General features: G+C 39.6%; 1 protein-coding gene across 1 annotated transcript in view; it reads left to right on the forward strand.

Moving 5' to 3' along the window:
• The first annotated feature begins 2,052 nt into the window (after positions 1 to 2,052).
• The window catches only part of LOC114650937 (E3 SUMO-protein ligase ZBED1-like), a 253,370-nt gene continuing 229,842 nt past the window's right edge, over positions 2,053 to 25,580 (forward strand). The window contains exon 1 of the mRNA XM_028800886.2: positions 2,053 to 2,192. The gene's annotated coding sequence lies outside the window, so the exon portion shown is untranslated. The remainder of the gene's footprint in view (positions 2,193 to 25,580) is intronic.

Below are 25,580 nucleotides of genomic sequence, written 5' to 3' on the forward strand. Positions count from 1 at the left end.
GTAGCACTGATCATACTATTTGATCAGGGTTTTCTTATAGATGTTTTATTTTATTATTGTAGTTTTTTTCTGGTTTATTCCTGCTGTTTCTATTTCAAGGCATTGTGTTTCCTGTATTTATCTTTATTTGGTGTTTCATGCGGAAAGCATTTGTATCCAGTGTTGTATATTTCCTGTTGTTCCTTTTGAATTTCTTTGAAACGCTTTGAGCATGGGAAAGGGGCTATATAAATAAAACGTATTATTATTTTTAAGAGTGTGTGCTCATTCAGTATTATACATTTCCATTTGCTTCTTTGGAGATTTCATTTAAGCCCATCCTTTTACAAAGCCTGCTGAATGCAGCAGGGTTTCGACAGAGTGGGCATCATCTCTGACTCGACTGCCAGGCAGAACAAGATCAGGATACAACACTAGTATATTAAAAGTAAATTCATAAATAAGTGCTGCCATGTGACCAGTCCTGCTTTGGGATGTAAGAGAAACACCGGAGAGCCAACGGAGGCACAAGGAGCGCATGGAAGTTCAATCCAGCCGCCGACCGATACGACATTCGCTTTTTGTCGCCTGTTTCCGTGAAGCAGCAAAATTAACCCCTCAGTCTAAAGGCGTTCTTTTAGGTTGACTTCTAACTGACCCGTTGGGTCTAGATGTGCCCTGTGACTGGCCTGCATGCCATCCTGTGTTAGCTTCCACCGTGATCTTATAGGCTGACATCCCACGTTAAAGGGGATGATGGATCCTGGTGGCAAAGAAAAGGAATTTATCAAAGCTCGTAAACTGATTTCTAACTAGCATCTTCAACATGGATCCTCATCACAGCTGCATGCTACAAAAAATTAAGTCAACAGGTGTTGCTGTCATTTTGATAACGGTTTGTCTGATCGCGATCATCAGCCTCCTGTGGGTTTGTTGCCCCTGAGAATGGAAAATTGTGCCATCCTCAGTTCGACGACAGGTGTGCACGGCAAATCCATCCATATCTATACATTGCACGGCACCCTGGCGGCTCTGCCGATTTCCGAAATGACGTTGACAGCGAAATGAATGATGCCGCGCCAAATGTCACCATCATCTTCGTTATTATCAAGACGCGGTGAAAACAAATACCTGTTGGCTATCTATCTATCTATCTATCTATCTATCTATCTATCTATCTATCTATCTATCTATCTATCTATCTATCTATCTATCAGCTCTTTTCTTGCTTTCCGATCTTTAGCATTACAGAATACAATTAGCCGGGATCTGTGGGATGTCTAATGGATGTAATAGAATTGCTCGAAGGAGAGCAAAATGATTCAGACGTGATCAGTCGGGTCAAAGCAAAGGCATCGCACAGGCAGGACCCCCCTCCACTCGGATTCGACATACTCTTCCGGCAAATTTTAAGAAATCTCCGTCACGTGAAATCGGGTGCGCGTCCCTGTCCAGAATACTAATCAGTGTTAGGTGGGTGAGCTGGGAGACGAAAGGAAACGATACCGGGAATCCTAGCGAGCAGCCGAAAACAACTTTGAGGTTGCGCTCATCTCTCTCTCTCTCTCTCTCTCTCTCTCTCCCCGTCTCTCTCTCTCTAATCTCTCTCGCTCGCCCGCTCGCTCTCTCCCTCTCTTCTTTATGGCTCCCGATGTGAAACAGAGGGGCTGTCGCGCAGGGGAAGGCAGTGCGCGGCTCTTCCTCATGCGTGGAGTGCAAACAAGAGCTTAACTGCAAAAACAAGTGAATAAATGCAAACGAGGGAAACTGTCACTGTGGACGAGCTCTTGCCCCTGGTCAGCCAGACTAAAGCGGCGCCTCATCCTCAAGCTGCCATCGGAGAAAGCCGCCTGTGGTCAACTCTTCAACTTGGCACGAACCAATGCAGATCTGCTCCTGTTGTGCGGTAGGAGATCACCGTCGCGCTCCTCGGCGCTATTACCGATAGTGTGCTCTGCTCGCAGCTCCGGGTGACATGCAGTCTCTTATCTCTCCGGTGACCAAGGCTATTCTGGTAGCTTTGTTCATTTTTGCCATCCTTCTGATTCTCTATGTGATTTTATGGTATATTTGCCGGGACGTGGATTGTGATCACGGAATCTGATTTGGAAAAAAAAAAAAAAGAAAAGAAAAGATAAAAGCTGGATACGGACCTAGAAGGAAACGAAGTCCAAATCCTGACATTGGCCATCACGGGAGATCAGGGTGACCCGGTGAGTTGAAAACATTATCTTCCCTAACGTTACACTGTCATTTTTGGAAATAATTAAACGGATCGAGGAAGACAGAGTGAGAGGCGCCGAATAATTTAAGTTATCGCACTTTACATTCTAATGAAAATCGCAGCCTTTATTTCTAGTCGAGGTGCCAATGAAGGTTTTTTTTTTTTTAATTTATTAAACTTGGAAATGACACCTTTTACCATCACAGTCTGCATTTTTCTTTCGACCTGAATAGCTTCCTAAAATAAGAGACAACCTGCTTTGACTTGGTATGGTGGGCTCTGATGCTCAACAGATGTTACGGGTATGCCCTTGAACCAATATTTTAGAAATTCAGGCAACTTTTTACCCTCCACACTCAAACACACACATACATACACAGTTCTATAGACTTCAACCCCGGGTGAACAACTTCATGCTTAAGACGCTATACTCTTGACAGGACAGCTATTCCCTAGCTTATCAAGGTATAGATTTCAAAGAAGGATATAGTTTTTCTAGAATGTTTACCTTACATTTTACCGAAAGGTGCCATATAAAAACCGGACCAGACCAAGTGTTGACTAAGACGCCAAATAGATATATAGCTCCTTACCTTCTTGCTCGCAGAACACGTATCGGTGTGTAGACATGCACGTTTGACACACTACAGATACACAACGCTGTGCTGTTTTACCAATTCACACTGAGAAACAAACAATACTGTGTCATTTTACACGATTTACACACATGTACGCTTAAAAACAACCTTTGTACAGAATAGGCACAGGCTGATCCTAACGGATTTAATAAGCAGTTACTTTAAACGGTGACTGTGGCCATCACTAAGGACTGGATAAATTGCCTACTGGATAGCCAATATTCTAACAAAAGTAATAAATTGAGATTAATAAATAATACAGACAATAACAGCAGTGTAATTAATAATAACACCAAGCAAAAAATGGAGAGAACCAAAGAAGTACAGTCCACTGATGTCAAGTGGAATCCACAATTGTGTAGCGGATCGGCTAATTCTACTACCGAAAGCGCAGCACGCACGAGGCTGTGTGTAGAGAGCTGTTAAAAGTGTATCCGTGGGTGAGGGTCAGGGTCTCACCTGAATAGCTGCCCTTTGACCCTCACCTGTCCTCGACAGGTCCGTTTTCGGACAAACAGTACTGCACATCTGCCTCTCTTCATCTTTCACTGACAATGCCACGCAGACGACCGCTCTCCTGCTTCATTCTTCAAATTCGTTTTTATAAACACAGAGGGCACATTATTTGTATTTTAATAATATTTTATGCCCTTTTTTTCCCCACAAACACATCAATGCTGAACGACGATGTGGATCGGGGAGTGTTTTCCCGGTTAGCCTGTGTGCTACGTGGGGCGCATTTTAATCGCCTCCTTGCATTGTCATCTTGCTCAGCGGCATGCGGTCGAGTAACGTGGCAAAGAAAAAAAATAAATAAAGAAAAAAATCAAACCACGTTTGTATATAACGCCAAAAACAAATGTGCCTGGACACAACTGTAACTTGCATTTTGGAGTATATTTGCCGAGCACTGGTTTGCTAACGAAGCCAGACATCCCCGTGGCCAGTTAAGGCTGTTGCGGTAATAAGATTCGTGAAGGACAGTTTAATGACAAGTTTAAAGCGCATCGCTGTCTGCTGATTAGGCTGAGGGGCTTCTGATACTTCGAGCGCCGGTTTAGTCGCGCTACGTCCCTCTTATTTGGCCAGATTGGAATAAAACTGTCCCAGATTGATGTATGAAATTATGGTGACTGCAATTATTAGTCACAGAGGTTGCCGATGGAAATGCCACTCGTCCTGGTGGCGCCTTAATTAAAATGCGAGAATAGTCCATTCAGTAAAAAAGAAGGGTTCTGACGGATAGATATGTCAAAGGCACTATATAAGAAATTGATGTGAAGGGAATTAGATCAGGGCCTTATTAACCATGGGGGGCAATCGGGTCAGTGCCCAAGGGCACAAGCACCACAAAAAACAAAAAAAAACAGCACGAAATATTGGAATTCAAACTTCACAAGCATCTCGATGGCTGCGCCTGCTCATCCGCATACGTCGGATGTTTCTTTCAAATATTTGGTTAAAATGAACTTCAAGAGAATTCTTTAAAAACTAAAGGCAATAGTTTAAAAGAATGTAAACTTAGCAGTGTGATTTTCCCATTTTCTATATTTTGTGTAGGTTGGAAAGAGCAACAAAAGTGTGATTCACAAATCAATAACAATTACGGTTGATTGTAGAGATTCTAACATCATCTCACTCCTATGGACCTTCATGCTGGTGTGTTTGTTTTTTTTGATGTAACGTACATTGAATGAGATTTGTCTCAAAGTTTGCGTGTGTGCATAGGGGCACCAGAGGTGCTGATGCCAAGGGGCACCTTAGAGTCTTAATCCAGTCCTGAATTAGATAGACGTGAAAGCACGAAACACTGTCTAGATAAGTAGACAGACAGATGTGCAAGGCTCTATATATGATAGGTGGGGAAGTGTAGCAAACAGGTAGATAGATAGATAGATAGATAGATAGATAGATAGATAGATAGATAGATAGATAGATAGATAGATAGATAGATAGATAGATAGATAGAAAAGGAGGATGTGAAAGGCACTATATTAGAAATAGATGCAACAGGAATTAGGCAGATGTGAAAGCACTATATAATAACCAGATTTACAGACAGTCAGATGGAATATGAAAGAACTTGCATTAAAGAAAGGTGGAAAAAGGAAAGAGATAGATAGGAAAGGCATATTATAAAAGCAAATAGGCAAAAAAGCAGACAGATATCAAAGGCACTATATTAGAAATAGATGTAATGTAAAGTAGATAGATGTGAAAGCTGTATAAGCAAGATTAATAGACAGACAGGCAGATAGATATAACAGGCCATATATAAGAGATAGGTAGAAAAGGGAATCAGATAGATAAATATGAAAGGCGTATTATAAAAATAAAAAGGCAAGCACACAGATACAGTAGATGTGAAAGGCACTATATTAGAAATAGATATGACAGGAATTAGACAGAAGTGAAAATACTATTCATTAACCCGGTGAATAGACAGATAGATGTAAAAGGCCCTGTATAATAGAATGATAGAAAAGGAAAGCAGATAGATAGATAGATAGATAGATAGATAGATAGATAGATAGATAGATAGATAGATAGATAGATAGATAGATAGATAGATAGATAGATAGATAGATAGATAGCCAACAGGTATTTGTTTTCACCGCGTCTTGATAATAATGAAGATGATGGTGACATTTGGCGCGGCATCATTCATTTCGCTGTCAACGTCATTTCGGAAATCGGCAGAGCCGCCAGGGTGCCGTGCAATGTATAGATATGGATGGATTTGCCGTGCACACCTGTCGTCGAACTGAGGATGGCATGATTTTCCATTCTCAGGGGCAACAAACCCACAGGAGGCTGATGATCGCGATAGATAGATAGATAGATAGATAGATAGATAGATAGATAGATAGATAGATAGATAGATAGATAGATAGAAATGAAAGGCACTATATAATAGATAGATAGACAGACAGACAGACAGACAGACAGACAGACAGACAGACAGACAGACAGACAGACAGATAGATAGATAGATAGATAGATAGATAGATAGATAGATAGATAGATAGATAGATAGATAGATAGATAGATTATAAAAACAAATAGATGGACAAGCAGATAGATGTGAAAAATGCTATATTAGAAATAAATGTAGCGAGAATTAGAGAGATGTGAAAATGCAATACAATGGCAAGATAAATGAATAGATAGAAGTGAAAGGCTCTATGTAAGAGAAAGGTGGAAAAGGAAATCAGATAGATAGAAAAGGTATATTATAAAAACAAACAGGCATACGGGCAGATTGATGTGAAAGGCACTGTATTAGGAATATAAAGTAAAGGGAATTAGAGAGATGTGACAACACTACACAGTAGCCAGAAAAATAGACAGACAAATGAGAAAGGCTCTGTTTAAGAGATGGGTGGAAAAAGGAGTCAGATTAATACATATGAAAGGCATAATATTAAATGAAATAGGCAAACATGCAGACAGATGTGAAAGGCACTATATTAGGAATACATGTAAATTAGATAGATGTGAAAACACTACACAATTGCCCGATAAATAGACTGCACTGACCGGCAGCACATTGGTTGAAGGCTGCATTTCCAAGCTGAGGACTGTAGACTGTTGACTCCTCATGGGGGCAAAAATAATAATAATAAAAAAAAAATTTGGTGAGCAATGTGGCAAAGTGGCTAAAGCTTTAGACTTTTTGACTCTGAGGTTGTAAGTTCAAATCCTGCTAAGATTTTGTTTGACCATGAGCAACTCAGTTTACCTGTCTCTGCACCAGTTAAGGAAATATAACCAATTATATTGCAAATGTTGTATGTCATCTTGGATAAAGGCATCAGTCAAATAAGAAGTGATAAAAGAAAGACAGATATCCTCTTAAAAATAGTTGTTCTAAAATGGCGCTGGTTGTTTGGCTCCTTGTGGAAGCCTTGGCTTGACAAAAAAGAAATTTCATTCTGTGAAGGGTTCTTTGCACATGAAGTTAGTTCTTGGGGTTTCGAAAATGTTCCTAATATGTGGAAAGAACAGAAATGTTTCATTTGTAGTAGACTGGACCTAGCAGGATAGAACAGATCAAGAAAACCAGAACATAGCCTGTGTTGTTATGTGCGGCAAGACACCTTTAAAAATCAGGAACCCATTGTTATATACTGTAGTATAACAAATCTGTTGTCATCTATTAATGGTTATTTGTGGATCCTGTCAAGGAGCTAAATAAATAAAGGTTCTTTCTGGAGCCTTCATGCAGATCATACTTTGTGTTATGCATTACTCTGAAGAACCATGTTAGCATCTTTATACTTAAAAGTGTAAATGTGAAAGGCTCAATATAAGAGAGAGGTACAAAAGGCTATCAGATAGATAGGAACGGCATATTATAAAAAGAAAAAGGAAGATAGGCAGATAAATGTGAAAGACACTATAAAAAAAAGAAAATTAGATATGCATGGAAACTCTATTCAATAGCCAGTTAAATAGATAGACAGAGAGAGAGATAGATGTAAAAGGCCTCATGTAAGAGAGAGACAGAAAGGGGATTCAGGTACAAAAATATGACAAGCATATTGTAAAACAAATAGGCAGATAGGCAGATAAATGTGAAAGGCACAATATAAAAAAAGATGTGAAAGGAATTAAATAAGTGTGAAAGCTCTACTCAATAGCCAGACAGATAGACAGACAGACAGAGAGAAGGATGTGAAAGGCCCCATGTAAAAGAGAGACAGAAAAGGGATTCCGATAGAAAGATATGACAGACATATCATAAAACAAAAAGGCAGATAGGCAGATAAAGGTGAAAGGCACTATATACTAGGTAGATAAATAGACTAACAAGCAGATAAAAAACCCTTTATAATTAATATGTATGTAGACAGATGTGAAGTGAATCATGTAAGAGACGGATGGTATTTCGTTGATTCTGGTTGGAAGTTCAGTTATTCCTTGACTGCAGTTACTGTATATGCAGTGTCTGAACAGCAGACAAATTTGCGTGGAAACAAGATGGCTACATGTGAAGAAAAGGTGGGATACTGACTTGGCAAACCCCTTATGATAGGTGTCGTTTTAACAGATCAAAAACAGAGTAGTAAAACAACAGGACCGCCGGTCCAAGGCAGATAGCCCAATAGTAGCTCAAGGTATCAGGCTTTAGTAGATGTCACCGCAGGAAGTCTTCTCTCGCTGGTAGCAGGATCCAGAATGAAAGTTGACCTTTGGTTCAGTGACGTGCGGTGAGGTTCATGGCTGGTGAGGCATGGACTCCTTCAGAGTCAGATTTACAAATATATGAACCCAAAAGAGTAGCTTATTCACTGGTTGGGAGCATTGACTACTGGTTATGTTTCATATCTCATCAGCATTCTTTACACACACATAGATAGGTAAGGTTCATATTTGGCTAAGAAAGAACGTTACATTTATAGCGGCGAGAGACAGCGGAGTGATCGCATTTGTTCCGCACCCTCCATGTGTTCTAAATTTTCCGTTGCAACTCCACAATTCACACTCATTCAATACAAATGAAAGTATAGAGAGGTGTACAAAAACAACAGATTTCAATTTTGACCTTAATTAAAATATTTAGTTGTTTTTAAAAGCTTTTAATTCTGATGCTTTAATCAATTTTAATACAGACTGTCCAACAAAAGGATAACAAGAAAAACAAAGAATATTTTATTTAAAGTCAAAATGTAGTTTTTAAAAATTGGATTTTTTTTTCTTAGTCTGATCCCATTTTTTATGAAATTGAAAACTGTTTATGGTCTTACCTTTATTTGTAAATGAAGTCCATGCGCCTATCCTTCTCCACGAAAATCTTTATCACTTTCTTGTAAAAGTCCTCCTTATTTTCCTTTATTTCTAAAAATCTTAATATCATTTTGGCAGTCAGTTAGAAAATAAAATAAAAATAAACAGACCGCTGCAGTGCACTTGACTTTCTGATATCGCTAACTTATTGGCGCCCAGAGCCTCTGCGTAGAAGAACAGCAGCAACGAGAACCTGTTGGGCTCACATGTGCCCCCTTCAGTGCGACACAGTACTGTCTGCTTCACTCGCCTTGTGCCTTTTCACTGCAGTTTTGTGTCCGATCAGCAAGACTAAATATGTCACACACAATCATTAAAGATATTAGATAGACTGTGGAAAGTCAGGGTGTATGGTAAACATGTCTGCCAACATTATATTGGTGACATACAGAGAGACAGCAACAGGCACACGCCAACTGCAGGCATCAACTCCGTGTGTGAGGGAGAGTGCAGTCCGAGGGGAGGTGAGGCTTGTTGTTGCCGCACCTCTCATTTCTCCTTTGTATTTGAACAGGCAATATGCAAATTCAGAGATTTTGACTATAGAAATGATCAAAATTATTGGAATCATACAGAAAACAAATTTATAGAACAGACCAGTGGACATATTTAGTTTATGTTATCATTATTAGTTTTTTTACTTTTCATGATGACAGCCTCCACTGACCGCACGTCCCTGCTTTGGTTGTTAGTGCTGTTAAAGAGGGAACAAACCAGGAATGGCAGGTCACCTGGCGGTCGAGGCTTTCCCACTCTCCACAATTCAGAAGCTCCGCTAAACAGCCAATTAGATTACATGTTTATATCACATGATTTACACAGTGGAAGCCTTGAGAATGGTCTGGCTGTGGTCCACTCCACTACACAACAGTGTTACTACATGAGGGACAGACCTTCTACATGACATGTGTCTACCATAGTTGCCACTACTCCCCCCACAAATCTAAACCCAACCATCATGTAAGGATGATTTATAAGAATGAGGTGCTCCTTGACATGGGTGTGTTGAGAAAGACACAGATCAGGGGGCGCATTGCATAACGTCACTGAAGTGTAATGCAAAGGCTGCTGAACATCATCAGATGTGTGCAGTCTGATTGGCTCCTCCGCAAAGCTCTGGAGGTCCGCATCTAGACTTCTCTACTGTCCGTATGACTGTCTGTGATATTTTCAAAGCCCTCCTCATCATTTTTACCTGATGAGAGCCATTGGCGTGCTCTGCATGCTTTCTGTGTGACAAAGGTATGACAATTACTAACCTGGGTTTTCACAAAAACACTTGGCAATGTTCTGTCCAGATGTTTCAGTTTCCTTATTCCAAAACAAGGGAGGCATGTTGTTGTTGCTTTTCAGTTTTATTGAAGATGGTGATGATGATGTTGATGACAATGAAGGACAGTTCCATTAGATTTTCATCATGGTTATCCCCATGTTTCCTTGCAGAGGGTGGTTGTAGCAACCTGCTGAGCTGAACTAAGCAGGCCATCACATCCCCAGTAACCTTTTTTTCAACTAGGATGCCTAGAAATTCTTCTGTTTTGGACTAGATAGCCTGAGTCACGTCACGGGCATCACATCCTCATGGGACAGCGAACACGCATGATTAAACAAGTGTACACATTTCGCTATCTTAATTACATTTTTAAAAGACAGGAAAGGCTGGCAAACTAAATAACTCATTATCACTTCTTTCATCAGGGAGCCACTGAACATCAGGGTGACATCAGGGTGACAAATGTCCTCTCTTTCCACTAGCAGTCCCCTAAAATGATAAAGAGGCTTTTCTCCAAAGAGTAGATAAACATAGTGCCCTATGTCTCTAGCTGGCAGTGCCCCATAGGTTCTGATCATTTTTATTTTCCTTTGTTCCAGAAGACATAAAGCTAGAATGAAACTTCTCAGATGGTGTATCACCATCACTAGTGATGAGTAAAAGCAGAAGAGTTTTATTTCACAAATCGTTTGGTGAAAATACTTGTGAAATTTGTTTCACAGTCAATCGTGAAACACACAACTCAATAAAATTATTTTTTTTGTGGTGGAATGCAATGTAATCTTGTTCTCTCTAAGAGTTATTCCTCTGTCGACACTGATGTCTTTTTCTTCGGCTGCCTTCCACCACCTTTCTGATGCTCCCCCCATGCTGCTCCACATGCTCAGACCTGGCTCATACACCGCCTATCTGTGGATTCATGGGGCCGATCATGCTTCAGAGCACTCATTTGGGTTATCTGTGCTCATTTTCCCCAATTCCATAAGCCAATCCAGAATCCATATACTGAATGCCAATGGATTTTAGCAGCAGAGAAGCTTCCAGATATGTGCTCTGTAGCCGTGCTCCTCACTTTTGATGCTCTCGAACCATAATAAGTTGTGCCATACTTTTGCACACAAAGAAAAAGATTGGGATGTAAATAAAATTGTCAACGGGGCAAATTTCACTTGTTCCGAAACTACATTTGTTTCTCAAGAAGTCCTGAGTTTTCCCGGAAAATGAATTTTGTATGAATTGCTTCGCTCATCACTAACCATCACCATTGCTATTTCTCTCAGGTAAGTATGATGGTCTTCCATGGACTGAGACTACAGGTTGGTGCTGACATTTGTTAAAGGAGGGATGCAGGATTATTACGTGGGTTGTGGCACAGGCATGCATCCATTTTCATCTGTGACAAATGTTCTCTCCTTCTACTAGCAGTCCCCTAAAATGATGAAGAAGCTTTTCTGCAAAGAGCAGCCTACACATAGTGCCCTCTGTATCCAGTGCACAAAGCCACCTATGTTTTGATCATTATTATTTTCATATCGTACTAGAAGAAACGAAGCTTGAGTGAAACTTCTGAGATGGTGTATCACCATTGCTAGTGATGTGCGAAACTGAGAAGATTCAATTTGCATAAAGGATGGTGAAATTGTCCCTAAACGTCACTTTACCGTCAATTCCGCAATTACAAAATCCGTTAAAACAGAATTTGGGGTGGAAAGCAACTGAATGTTATCTCTCCAAAGCATACCCCATAGCCAAAAATCAATGTCTTTCTCCTCAGCTGCCTTCAAGCACCACTCAGATGTTGCATCTCCTTTCATGCTGCTCCACACACTCTGATCTGCGTTCATTTTCCCCAACTCAATAATGCAATCCAACTCGTAAGAATTCATGTAACCTGGTCAATGGAGTTTAGCAGCTGAGAGCCTTGTAGGTACCTACTCTGTAGTTGTGCTGCACACTTTCAGCATTATCAGCCATAATGATCTGTGTCACGCTATAGCACATGAAGAAAAAGGTTGCAGATGAGATACAAAGACATGTTTTAATGGTGCAAATTTCGTTTAATGTGAAACACGATTTGTTTCATGAAAACTCTATGTTTGAAATCCAGTTTTGAATGATTTGCTCCACTCATCACTAACCGTCACCATGGCTGTCCCTCTAAGGCAAGGATGATTGTCTACCATAGAGTGAGTCTACAGATGGGTGATGACACCTACACAAAGAGTGATGCATGATTGTTACGTGGGTTATGGCTCATGCTTGTATTATTTTCATCTGTTTTGTTCAACCAAGTGTGATGACCTCTTTCTAACAGACTAGAGGGGTCATATCTTAGAACCTTTCTTTTTTTTTGTATATTTCTACCTTGGATGTTAATTGTTGCTATATTTGCTTAGAGGCATGTCACACTTCTTTTTGTATGCCTTAAGTATATTGTGAAAATGAATGAATTGGAGGAAGCTTCTTTTCTTCTGCGTCTAAGAAAGAATTCAGGTGTACAGGTAATGAAGGTGGAAGAGATTATCTGTGGTAGGATGTTGTTAATGAGACAAACAGATAATAATGAGGAAACAGCGACTTTAATAAATGTGTGCGCACCTGTGCGCAAACTCGACACGTGGGGCACGTGAGATAAGAATGAAAGAGAAGTGATGTTGGGAGAGTTCAATTGTCCAAGATACAGAAAACAAAAGTATCAAATATTTGCTAAAAGTCCAAAGAATCACAATCTTATTTTGATTTAGCATACACTTCCACAAAAGTAGATATGCTAGAAGAAGGATGTGCCGAGGGGAGTAAAAAGAATGAGGTCTTCATTAACTGAATCTGTTTTTAAATAAAAAATAAGTGAAAAGGAGTATTGTCAGGCTTCTTTATGACCACCCGATTGCTGAATCTTGACTGTACGTCTAGAAAAGGGAAGGCACAGACAGAGAATGTGCAAGGAAATGAATGATCAGACTCTTTGAAAACGTAGTGGGGGATACAAGAAGCTCTGTGAATTATAAGTCACTTTAAAAGACTCTGTGGAAGGGACATAATCAAGGAATTGGAATGAACTTTATCTTAATAAAAATGGAAAAGGAGACAAAGATGAACTGGAGGACAAATAAGGGAGAAAGGAGATAAAGACACAATTTCATGTAATTTTTTTCTCAGATTCCCCACTGTGTACAACCTTACCCCAAAAATATTGTAACAGATTTCAGTATGCAGAAAATACAATAATGTAGAGCACTGGGGAGCACTATCATTAGATAGTGAGGTAGGTTTGTGTAGTTTTAGGTAAAGCTGGTAACTGGATATGAAGACACTATATAATAGATCGCTATATAAACAGATAAGTAAGGTACTTATGAGGTACAAATGAGGGAGAGGAGAACCAAAAAAAAGTTGTAGTGCCAACCAGGCAACCCCATTTACTGCCAAAAACCAAAACACTAAACACAAATTAGTGTGTGGTGGCTCAACAAAAATCAGACATAACAGATTCTACCTTCCCAGCTTCTGCGGCTTCTCAGAGCTTTCAGCTTTCTCAAGCAGATCTGTGTCAGGGAGCTCCATTATGTGGCACTGCATTCCTTTGACTGAGATGCCATCTTCCAGGAGCCCAAATATTTTTGTCATCCTGACTGGAAGAGGCGTGGTTTAGCTGATCAGGGGTGTGGCTTAGGTGCCCTCACTGGCCAGCTTCTTGGAGCTATGAAGGAGGAACAGATAACATTGTCAGTGTTGGCGCCCCCTCTTGCTCTGGTGGGGTATTGCATACCTTGTCTGAGCCTGGATGGTGACCTGCATGACACACTAGATAGGTAGATACAAAAGGTACAATGTAAGATAGATATGAAATGATAGCTACTATATAAGATACTGTAGATCATTCAATTCAATTCAGTTTATTTGGTGTACTGCTTTTTATTGAGTGCTGGCTAAGAGTGTTGTGACAAGTTCTCAGATAACGGCAATTACAAACTTCACAGATTAGTAGTTAATAATAATACATTTTATTTGTATAGCACCTTTCCCATACATAAGAAGTACACAAAAAGAAAAATGAAATTCATTAACATAAATGGGGTGCATGAATATTTATTGCAGAATAATTGTTGAGGTATACATGGATAGATACAAAAGGCACTATATAAAATAGGTCTCAAAGATCTAAAGGTCTATAAGTATAATATACTGTAATAATATTTTTTTTTTTTTGCATTTATATAGCGCTTTTCTCACTACTCAAAGCGCTTAGCAATTGCAGGTTAAGGGCCCAACAAAACAGAGTCCCTTTTGGCAGTTTACGAGATTTGAACCAGCAACCTTCTGATTGCTAGTGCAGATCCCTAGCCTCAGAGCCACCACTCTGCCTAACGTGAAAGGATGTAAATGAAAGGCAACAAATAAAATGGATATGAATAGCAATATATACCATCGCTAGATATATAAGGCACTATATAAAATAGATAGATCTGAAAGGTACTATGTAAAAGTAGGTGAAAAAGTAGAATATGAAAGGCAACAAAAATATGGATATGGAAGGCATAACATAAAATAGATAGTTATATATGAAAGGCACTATATAAAATAGATAGTTGTCAAAGGTGTTATATAAAGTAGGAGGAAAGGTAGAAATGAAAGGCAAGAAATACATTAATATGAAAGGCACTATATAAAATAGATAGATATGAAAGGTACTATATAAAATAGATAGATACTGTAAGTATATTTAAAAGGTGCTGTATGTAAAATAGTTCTATCTGAAAGGTACTATGTGAAATAGGTAGAAAGGTAGATACGAAGGTAAAAAAATAAATCAGATATGAAAGGCACTATATCAGATAGATAGGTATATATGTAAAATAGATAGATCTGAAATGTACCTTAGGTACCTCAATTACAGACTAATGAACCTTGACACAGGTTATTTCAACTTATATTTTCCTCCTTTACATGTCTGATAGCTGCTTTTGATGATCAAGTCTTGCATGTGGAGGGAACAAACCATCAAGTCAGTGTTTATGATTTAGGCTTTCTTCTTCCTTCTGTAGAATTCATTTTTGGACAATTATGACCTTACTATTTTTGATGGCATCACTGCAGCACCATTTTATACCTTAACAAGCTGTGTTACCAATGTAGACCTCAGTGTTAACGTTTGCAGTGTGCCGTCTACTGGAATGTATATGTAACACATGTAGTAATAAAATGCATTGCATTTTCCATTCCAACAGACTGTGCATCACAAACATTTGTAGTAATAAAATGCTTTACTTCAAATGTTTATGTTGAACCTTCTGTCAGAATGACAAATGCAATGCATACAGTATGAATCTGTTATATGCCACATGATCTGCAGTCCAGATCCTCCACCCTGGAACTCCTTATCTGAGTGAGATAACCCTCCTACAATCCTTATCCTAAGCATAATGTAATCAATTAGAGCTCAGAAGGTCTGCAGCTAGATTATATTGGTGCTCATTGGGGTCAACACCATCTACTTGGAGCTCAAGGCTAGAGGCTACAGACAGCAGATGTATACTTGTTTGGTATGGGATTCATTAAGGTAGTGTTATTGTTTTTGATGTGCCACCTGTTGGAATGGCAGAGACATAGCAACTGGGCAGACACACAGATTAAGATAGTTTTATTAAGGTGGATTATGATCGTGGGTGCCAGTGGCAAATTGTTAGCAAAGTTGCCCCATTTCCCTCACAGAGCACATGGGACATCATTTACTGGACAGTATTAAAGATGGTGCCATCCTATTCTTTGTGTACAGAACTTTGGATTTGTGAAGAAAACATTTTTGTCAATTTTTGTTAAGGAGTCATGACTTTACATGCTGTTTGACAGAGATGTTAGTTTTGGTTTACGTGTTTTGACCTTCGACTAACTCTCATCTCCTGGCCGCCGTTTTTTTTTCCATAATTTCATATACGCAGAATTATCAATGGCTTGTGTGAACATCTACTATACTAATTCAGTTCTCTTGCTGCTTGAGGCCATACTAGGTAAGTTAAGTGATCTTCCTAACCTTCAGTGAGGAGTCAATCAGGTAAGCTTAGATTCACACATGGTTTTCAAAAAATTTACCTAAAGTTTGAAACTCAAATCTAAAAAGAGTTTTTGGAGGTTTTAATTTTGGTGGGGGTGTGGGGTGAATAACAAAGTATACTGCTTCCTAAAGCCTGTGTTCACATGTGTTCTTTTCATCAGCTGAGTAACATATGTAATCCACACTGCACTGGTAAATTCAATTCTGTTTTTGGCAGAGCTTAACCACAACGTAAACAGAATTGTAGAAGCAAAAGTAGAATTATAGGCAGAATATAGCTTGGCATTGGGGGCTTGTTGGGTTGTCATAATTCCATCCACGATGGAGGCTGTGAGCAGACAAGCAATCAGGAAATTAATTCTCACCTCAAGAAAATTAGTTCCAAGAATCTGTGAAAAAATAACTATTTCTAGTTTCCTTTCGTTATCACCTCATAAATGTGGAAGGCACATTTTCTTAAATTGAAACCTTTGCAGCTTCAGGGTGGACATATTTTGTAAGTTTTAAAGCTTTTTCATTCACCTATGGAGCTGTGTTCTCTTAGGCTGCATTATATGCTGTGAAATAAGAAGACAAGAGAAGGAGAAAGGTTTCGGGATCCACCCCGTATATTGTCAGACAAGCTCAGAAATATCAAACGAGTAATCATAAAAGACTGAGTCCCAATAGACAAACTGGGAAAGAGAGATGTGGGCTTTTATAGTTGCTGAGCAGGAAGAGGCGGGTCTGTGTGGGAAGTGGAGGAAGTGAGGTCAGTAGGAAGGAGGGTGTGGCCTGGAAAAGAGGATAGAAGTTGGTGCTGGTTTTAGTGGGCTTCCCTTCTGTTGATCTGTAGAAGAGGAAGAAGAGAGGTTAGTGCACTTTATCAACCCTCAAGCTGACATCTTACCCTCAGTTAAGCCCTTTGACTGCCTCCTATGCACACATGTGTGACAGCTGCCATACTTAAAGGTATAGAAAAGCTTAACTTTAGAACACAACTTAGTGTGGTAAATTAATGCATACCATGAAATATACTGAATGTATAATTTAACATACAAGCACATACGTAAAGATGTTACCTTTAAGGCACTGACACAAAATCACACTTCCTGATTTCTTTTGTATTCAACCAGTTAGGATTGAGTTCCTTTATTTTTTCAGACATTTTTCAGTATTGATTCTAGTGAGAAGTTAAGAAAAATGACCCCTTTTATTGGCTAACTAGAACGATTACAATATGCAAGCTTTCGAGGCAACTCAGACCCCTTCTTCAGGAAAAATAAATCTTAGCCTGAAGAGGTCTATTAATTTTTTACATTTAAGATTTCTCACTTAAAGATTTACCAATGTTGTTTCTTGTCCTAGTGTGTATGTAAACACAGGGAACTCCAGTTTCTGTATTACATCTTACCTGAAGAAGGGGCCCGAGTTGCCTCGAAAGCTTGCATATTGTAATCATTCTAGTTTGCCAATAAAAGGGGTCATTTTTCTTAACTTCTCACCACATCCATAATGTCTGACATGGTTCAACACCCTGGTATTGATTCTAATAATCTTATCATCATTTTGTTTTTTTGTGTCGCTAAATCTGATTCTGAGATCCATTTGTGATGATTCTCCTTCATTGTTTAGACCGTCATTTTGTTTTTCACACCCACCACTATCTTGGAGCTCCCATTGTTAGAGCAGATGCAGTGGTTGTTAGGGTAACTGTGCTTGTTGTTAGGGGCGTGTCCTCTGAGGTTGTGACATGATGCAAAGGGTTAAAAAGTGTCTTCCTCATCCTTGCTGCAGATTAAGAACCCTTTTCAAGTTGTTCTTTCAAAGTTTTTTTTGCTAAATGATTTTTGGTAATGACTTCTTTGCTTTTGTTTTTTGACCGTGATTTCTGTCTCTCGTTTTGGCTTTGATGCTCTTGTTTTTGATCTCCTTGTATTGACCCTGTTTTGGCTTTTGTCTTTTCTCTCACTCTTAACCCCAGTCTGCTTGCAGACATTACACATGTTTTATGCTTAACACTAGAATTACCAGAGTCTACGAAAAAACTCGTAGATCCGGCCCACCTTAAAACCATTCTCACCTCTCCGCCAGCGTCTTTTGTCTTCTAAATGTGCTGATTAAGACGAGCAGCAAGCAGCCGGCTATTCCATCTCCCACCGTCGCAGAACGTTCACTAAGTTTTCCCAGCCTTGTTTGATTATCTGGGAGTGACTGAACTGCTGGAGTTTTAAAGTGGAAATAATAAATCGCTATTTGGAATACACGCATTTCATGTGTGTTCCGTTTCTACAGTAATCTGTGTAAACACATTTTTAAAACAGAAACGTTTCTCATATTTAGTAGTAAATGACAAAATGTAGGCATAAACTATATAATGTATGAAGCCTGAAGTCCAAAGATCAAGTAAATACTTTCACAAAAGGTTCAAGGAAGAAATAGCTTCAGTGGCTAAGCAGTAAGATTTTCTGACTTGTAATCAAGAGTTCCCGGTTTGATGCCCACTCACTCCTATATTTGCTGTTTTCAGTAGTATGCTGCTCTTATTGTTAATATTACACAGTACATACATACATTTGGTTTGCATCTGTACTTGTGCTGTTACTTAGAGTCAGATCGGGGGGGTGGAATGTTAAAGTGCGTGAGCTTATTCAGTGCAGCAGGATCCATGCACATGTTGATCTTTTTTTCTTTCAGTACATGTGCCTTCCCTGTTTATTTATATATCTACCTGTCTGTCTCTCTATTACGCAGTGCTCTGTCTGTCTGTGTGTTATGGATCTTAAAAATAACAGTTATAAGGACAGTTGTTCATGTTAATTGCAGTCTCAATTGTTAAAAAATATTTTCAAAGGAGCATCCCACATGAAAATATAACAATCTCATTAATTGACAGTGCTTACAAATTTATAAATTTTATGTCCGTTTGAGGTTAAAAAGAAAAAAAAAATAGCACTTTCTCCTCAATGGGGAATCGAACTCAGATCTCTGAGGGACAGTAAACCTGCAGAAGCTGTTGTATTGTTTTTGAAAACCTTTTGTGAAAGTGTTTATTTGATGTTTGGACTTCATGCTTCACACATTCTATAGTTTATGCCTACATTTTGTAACATTTATTACTAAAATATGAAAAAGTTTCTGTTTTAACAATGTTTTACACAGATTACTGTAGAAACGTGAAGAAATGCGTGTGTTCCAAATAACAATCTATTATTTCCACTCTAAAACTCCACTTCATTCCCAGATAATCAATCAAGGCATGAGCTGGGAGATGCTCCTGCACGTTCTAAGTCGGTGGGGGGATGGAATAGCCGGCTGCTTGCAGCTTGTTTTAATCGGCACATTTAGAGGAAAAGGACGCTGGCGGAGAGGTGCGAATGGTTTTAAGGTGGGCCGGATCTACAAGTTTTTTTGTAGACTCTGGTAATTCTAACATTAAATGTGTTTGTAAGTTTTTCACTTATTTTTATCATACAGGTCAAATGGTTTCCTAAAAATCCATACCAGAAGAGTTCTATCTGGTATACTGGATCAATCACTATATCACCCAGTACTACTGACGCCTTTATGTTTTATTGTGACATCCAAAACCTTAGCCACTAGTGGGCTCACTTTCTGCTTGAAATTAGTGATAGCTGCTTATCAACTAATCAGATAAACTCAGAGAGGAGGATTCCTATAGTCAAAAACTGTGAGGTATGGCACTGCACAAAGGCACAGAGGATGCTTGAATACATTGCCCTCACCCTCACCAGGTAGCCAGTGTCACTCTTATACTGTCTGTCACGAACCAGAGAGTTCCTAAGTATAACAATCCTAAAAAAATTACACAAAATGGCCACAAGAGAGGAAAAAAGTCAAACCCCGGTGTCACGAAACACTTTCTTTGGTTAGTGTCTGCTAGTAGTTCATAGATGGACGGCGCTCAAGGTACCCCAAAACCCAGATAAAGTATAAAATCTCTTTAAATCAAAGTCACCAATGTTTACTGCGAAAAAAATCATAAACCAGTATTTGTGGGTGAGATAAAAGACAAACTCCACAAAAAAAAAAAAAAAATAATAATAAAATGTAACAAGCCAGCAGAATAAAATAGTTGCATCCAACAAACAGGACAAATTCAATAAATTACTGAAAAAATTAATGTATAGTTATTATAGGCAAGGGCTCATAAAATGAACATAGTCCAAAGCTGTCAATAAAATAAAATGGTAGAAAGAAAAAGGTTGAATAACTGGTCCAATGGCTCTATAGCAGCCCAAAACCTCTCCCCAAATGCTGAAGCTCTCCCCAAAATCTAGGAGACTTATTGGTTTAAAAAGATTGGAAAAATACCTTTAAGACAACCTTGAGCATGGGGGGAAAAAAATGAACCTCTGCAATACGCAGAATAGCGACACCTATCCTCAACACCCCCTCTTACTATTGGCACTGAGCCTTTTAAGTATTTCCTATCCAGTCGCTTAAAGATAATGGGCTCCTACCATTCAGATAAAGGGAGAGGAACACCTCCTTATCCTTACTTTACTCCTACATATACACCATATTACATACATCTCACACATCCCTGGGGATTACATCCAAATTCTTGAACAACAAAAAGACATAAAATACATGAACGAATGGAGTAAAACTATTACTGCCCATCAACTGACCACTAACACGACTAGTCTGCTTAAGAAGAGCACTCCGCCAAATCAAAAAAAAATCTGATATTTACTGGCATTGGCGAAGGTGAATGAGTTTAAATACTTGGGATCTACAGTACAGAGTAATGGGGATTGTGGAAGAGAAGTGAAAAAGGGAGTGCAGGCAGGGTGGAATGGGTGGAGAAGAGTGTCAGGAGTAATTTGTGACAGGTGGATATCAGCAAGAGTGAAAGGGAAGATGTACAGGACAGTGGTGAGACCAGCTATGGTATATGGGCTGGAGACGGTGGCACTGAACAGAAAGCAGGATACAGAGTTGGAGGTGGCAGAGTTAAAGATGCTAAGATTTGCACTGGGTGTGATGAGGATAGACAGGATTAGAAATGAGGACATTAGAGGGTCAGCTTAAGTTGAACAGTTGGGAGACAAAGTCAGAGAGGTGAGATTGTGTTGGTTTGGACATGTGCAGAGGAGAGATGCTGGGTATGTTGGGAGAAGGATGCTAAGGATAGAGCTGCCAGGGAAGAGGGAAAGAGGAAGGCCTAAGCAAAGGTTTATGGATGTGGTGAGAGAGGACATGCAGGTGATGGGTGTAACAGAGCAAGATGACGAGGACAGAAAGTTATGGATGAAGATGATCCACTATGGCGACCCCTAACAGGAGCAGTGGAAAGAAGAAGAGGATGTGCTAAGATTAAGTGTCTTATGGGGAATCTTCACTTTATGAATCTTTCAGCACTGTACCTGTCAACTCTTTACTGTACTTTATTGGGTTAAATAGTAGCTGCTGCTGGCTCTTCCGGCTCCCCTTACCAACAAAAGACCCGGTGACGGTTCTACTACCGTCACACCTGAACAGTAATGAAAAAGGGCAAACACTCTATCTAAATAAAATGATTTAGTTTTTACAATAAATGATCTGTGGCACACAAATAAGCTCCAAAGGGAACAAAGGCAAAATAAAACTATCCAAAGGCAAACAAATCCTAAAACACAAATCCCAAGAATGGTCAAAAGATACAGCACAAAAGTCAAAAATCTAAAAATCAAGAAACAAGCAATAGCACCAGAAAACTCACCAATGTCAGCACATTCAATGAACTGCAGGGGACTGTGGGGTTCCCTCCAACTTTATAAGGTGGAGTGCAGTTTCTTGATGGTGATGGGCTGGTGGCTCCATCTCTTGGTGGATCACTTATAAAGCACAGGGAACATAAAAAAAATATATACAGATATAAAAACTAAATGATCAACAATGTTAACATACAAAATAAACAAAATAAGCAAGAACTTTGAAGTCCAGCCCATGTAGAACCCTGATTTATATTTGGTAGTACTCAGTTCTAAGTACAAGATGACTGAATTCAGATCATAGTCACTTCGAAATGTGCAAATAAACACACATGTAAAGGAAGAACTAAACTTCTCTAAGAGAAACAAAACAGAGTGTTTAATTAGATGCAAGTGTTGCCAAAGTATGGGTAAAAAAAGCTGTCAGATGCTGACACAAATGAGAAGATGATTTTATTCTGGATTTTTATTCAGCTACTAGCTGAGTCATCCCAGTGAGATGGCCCATCTGCTGTCTGCTTTCTGTCTTTAACCTGCAGGCAGCAGGGAATCCCTCAGCTCTCCATCCTTGTGGTTCAGTTTCTGCACCATGGAAACTGATGTCGGCCGGTCACTCAGTGTGACCTCCCACCTCTGTAGACACGATCGCTCGGTGCAGTGCTGACACGCTGTTACGTTTCCATTTTCTGGAGTAAATGCAAGCTGCAGAAGATGCAAGTCAGTCACTTGTAAGTGAGTTCTTCTTGGCCCTCTCGTGCCGGAGTCTCTTTTTGATGTTGTTTACTTCTGCTTTTGATGTCTAGTCTGCACTTTTGTGGTGTGCAGTTTCACCCTGTGCTTTGCACTCTGTTATTTATCTGCTCAGCATTGACTCTGCCTGTCCTACTCCCACCTTGTTTTTCACTGAGATGTCAGGGGTTTTATATCAGAGGCGCCTTATTTACTTTACTTTATTGCTGTAAACAACATCAGTGGCATAAAATTTGATTTGGTGAAACTCATTCCAATCAAACATTGTTACAAATATAACATTAAGGCACCAATAATCATATGCCCACCTGTCCATATGCCCATCCAGTATAACACAAACACACTTTGACATATTAATCGGATGTCCAGTGCCTTCAACAAGTATTAAGACCCCTTCACCTTTTCACATTTTGTTATGTTGCAGCGTTGTGCTAAAAACATTTACAGTAAATTCACTTTTTTCCTCATCAAGTATCACTCAATACTCCACAATGACAAAGCAAAAAATGGATTTTAGGGATTTTAGCAAATTTATAACAAATACAAAATGAAATATCCCATTGCCACAAGTATTCAGAGCCTTTCCTCTGTATTACGTTGATGCCTCTTTGGTGGTGAGCCTTCTTAGGTCTTATGTGAAGAACTTTGTGTGCTTGGATTTGGTGATTTTCTGTCATTCCACTACAAAAAAAAACCCTCCCACTGCTCCAGTGTGGTGCTGAGGTGTTACCTGCTGCACTTGGGTCCCAATCCAGGTGGTTCGCTGTGTGGTGGGTGTAGCAACATGCTCCCAACCCATCCTTCTCTGCAGATCCTCACAAGCTTTGTCAGGATGGATGGAGACCGTCAGTGGACGGCTATTTACAGGCCTCTCCAGAGATGTTCAAAAGGGTTCAAGTCAGGACTCTGGCTCTGCCACTGAGGGACATCCCCAGAGTAGTCCTTGTGCCATTCCTGAGTTGTCTTTGCTTTATGCTTTGGGTCATTGTTCTGTAGGAAGGTGAACCTTCGGCCCAGTCTGAGGTCCAGAGCACTTTGAAGCAGGTTTTTATGAAGGATACCTCTGCTTTTCTGTCTTCAACTTTCCCTCAAGTGTGTCTACTCTCCCAAACACTGCTGCAGAAAAAGAACCCAGCGGCATGATGCGCCCAAAATGCTCACTATTGAAATGATATTACGCAAGTGAAGAGTGGTGCCTGGTTTCCTCCAGACATTACTTAGAACAAACAGTTCAATCTTGGTTTCATCAGACCAGAGAATCTTGTTACTCACAGGCTGTGAATCCTTTAGATGCCTTTTTGAAAATCCAAGCGGGCTTCATTTTTGTCTGCCCACTCTAAAGCCCAGATTAATGTAGTGATGCAGTGGTGGCTGCCCTTCTAGAAGTTTATCCCATCCCCACACTGGTTCTCTGGAGCTCAGCCAGAGTGATCATCGGGTTCTTGGTCACCTCAATTATCGAAGCCTTTCTCCCATGATTTGCTGTTTGATCAAATAGCCAGCTCTAGGAAGAGTTATGATTTAAGAATTATGGAGGCCACTGTACTCTTGAGGATGTTTTTATTGTAGCCTTCCCCAGATCTGTCCCTCAACACAGTCATGTCTCTAAACTCTGCAGGCAATTCCTTTGACCTCATGGCTTGATACCCGTGGTCAACGTGGGGCCTTCTATGAGTAGCTGAGTGCCTCTCCTTATTTTGTGCAATCAATTGAATTAACCACAGGTGGACTCTAATCAAGTTCTAGACACATCTTAAGGAAAAAATGAAGCAAACAAGATGTACCCAAACACAACCTGAAGGGCCACAGCAAAGGGTCTGAATCCTTCTAGCAATGAGAGATTTCAGTTTTTGATTTTTAATACATTTGCAAACCTTTCTGAAAATATGTTTTCACTTTGTCTTCTTGGGTTATCAAATGTAGATTGATGAGCAAAAATGTCAAATTTTTCCATTTCAAATTAAAAAGTGATTAGAAAGTGAAGGGTTCTGAAGACTCTCTGATTCCAATGTACCTGCAAGTATTTAGGAGGTGCCTTTCCTCTGCTAAAATCCAGCAGTCTAAGTGAATGGCCAATGGTGAGCCTTCTTCAGGATTCTGGCTTGGAATGACTCAAGAAGATAGGGAAGGTAAAGCAGTTGGTGTTGCCTCTGGTCTCCAGTGAGGTGTGAGCTGGAGCCATTGGCGTGAGTGTGCAGGCTGTAGATGAAGCAGATGAGACCTTGTGGAACACCGAGGCAGTGTTGGAGGTGACTGAAGAAAAAGACCATAGTTTCAGCTGTGGAATAAAGAATAAGTGTCATTAAAATAAATATTGATATTACTCCTATGATGCGTCTATCGCAGATACTGAATTTTCTTAAAGCAAACTAAAGTCCTGAAATGCATCTTCTCCATCCTATTGAATTACATGGTGAAAGATTAGTGCTCTAGTGTTTATTTACTTACTTATGTATTGTTGACCTGTAGTGCTGAATAAAAGTGTTCAGACTAGCCCAATAACTCTGGTGTGGTGGTAACTGGCAATATATATGAAAACATCAGCGGCCCGGTGACTTAGAGGGTCTTTGAAGCTGACCAGTCATCTAACTGCCTGTCGTTGTGATTATTTGACTTTCCCATGGTTTCCAAATAAACCCCATGGCCCACTTTTGTTCTGTCTGTAAAGTAGACATATAAAAATGTTTTAGTCCAAAATAAACTAACAGTCCTAAAGCTACTATTTGGGAAGCAGAAGAAAGTCCAGCCCAAGGACATCAACATCACTAAGAATTTGCAGATCTAAATATGTAATTCTTTGCAGGGATAGAGTACATCTAAAAGTGCTCACATCAAAACCCACCCCAAAGACAAATTCTGTCCCTTTTAGATCACAATGTATAACATACTTTACTGGCTTTACATTTGAGAGGGCATTGGGGTACGCTAGATTGGCACTGTCCTTGATAAGGAGAGAATGATAGGACCCATCTAAGGTCCATTACTCCCCCAGGACAGAAATTACATCCTAGTCTGCACCTCAACCCTAACTTTCATTTTAACCCCTGGCACTCTGTATGCTACCCCTCTCTACTCTCAGATTTTTGTGGAAAAATGGTTCAAAATATATTTGTTTATGACTGGTAAAAGTAGGGAAACCAGTAATTAGCTATAGAAACTGTACTCCTAATTTTCC

The sequence above is a fragment of the Erpetoichthys calabaricus genome, chromosome 4 (genome assembly GCF_900747795.2).
Source record: "Erpetoichthys calabaricus chromosome 4, fErpCal1.3, whole genome shotgun sequence".
NCBI classification, from domain to species: Eukaryota; Metazoa; Chordata; class Cladistia; order Polypteriformes; family Polypteridae; genus Erpetoichthys; species Erpetoichthys calabaricus.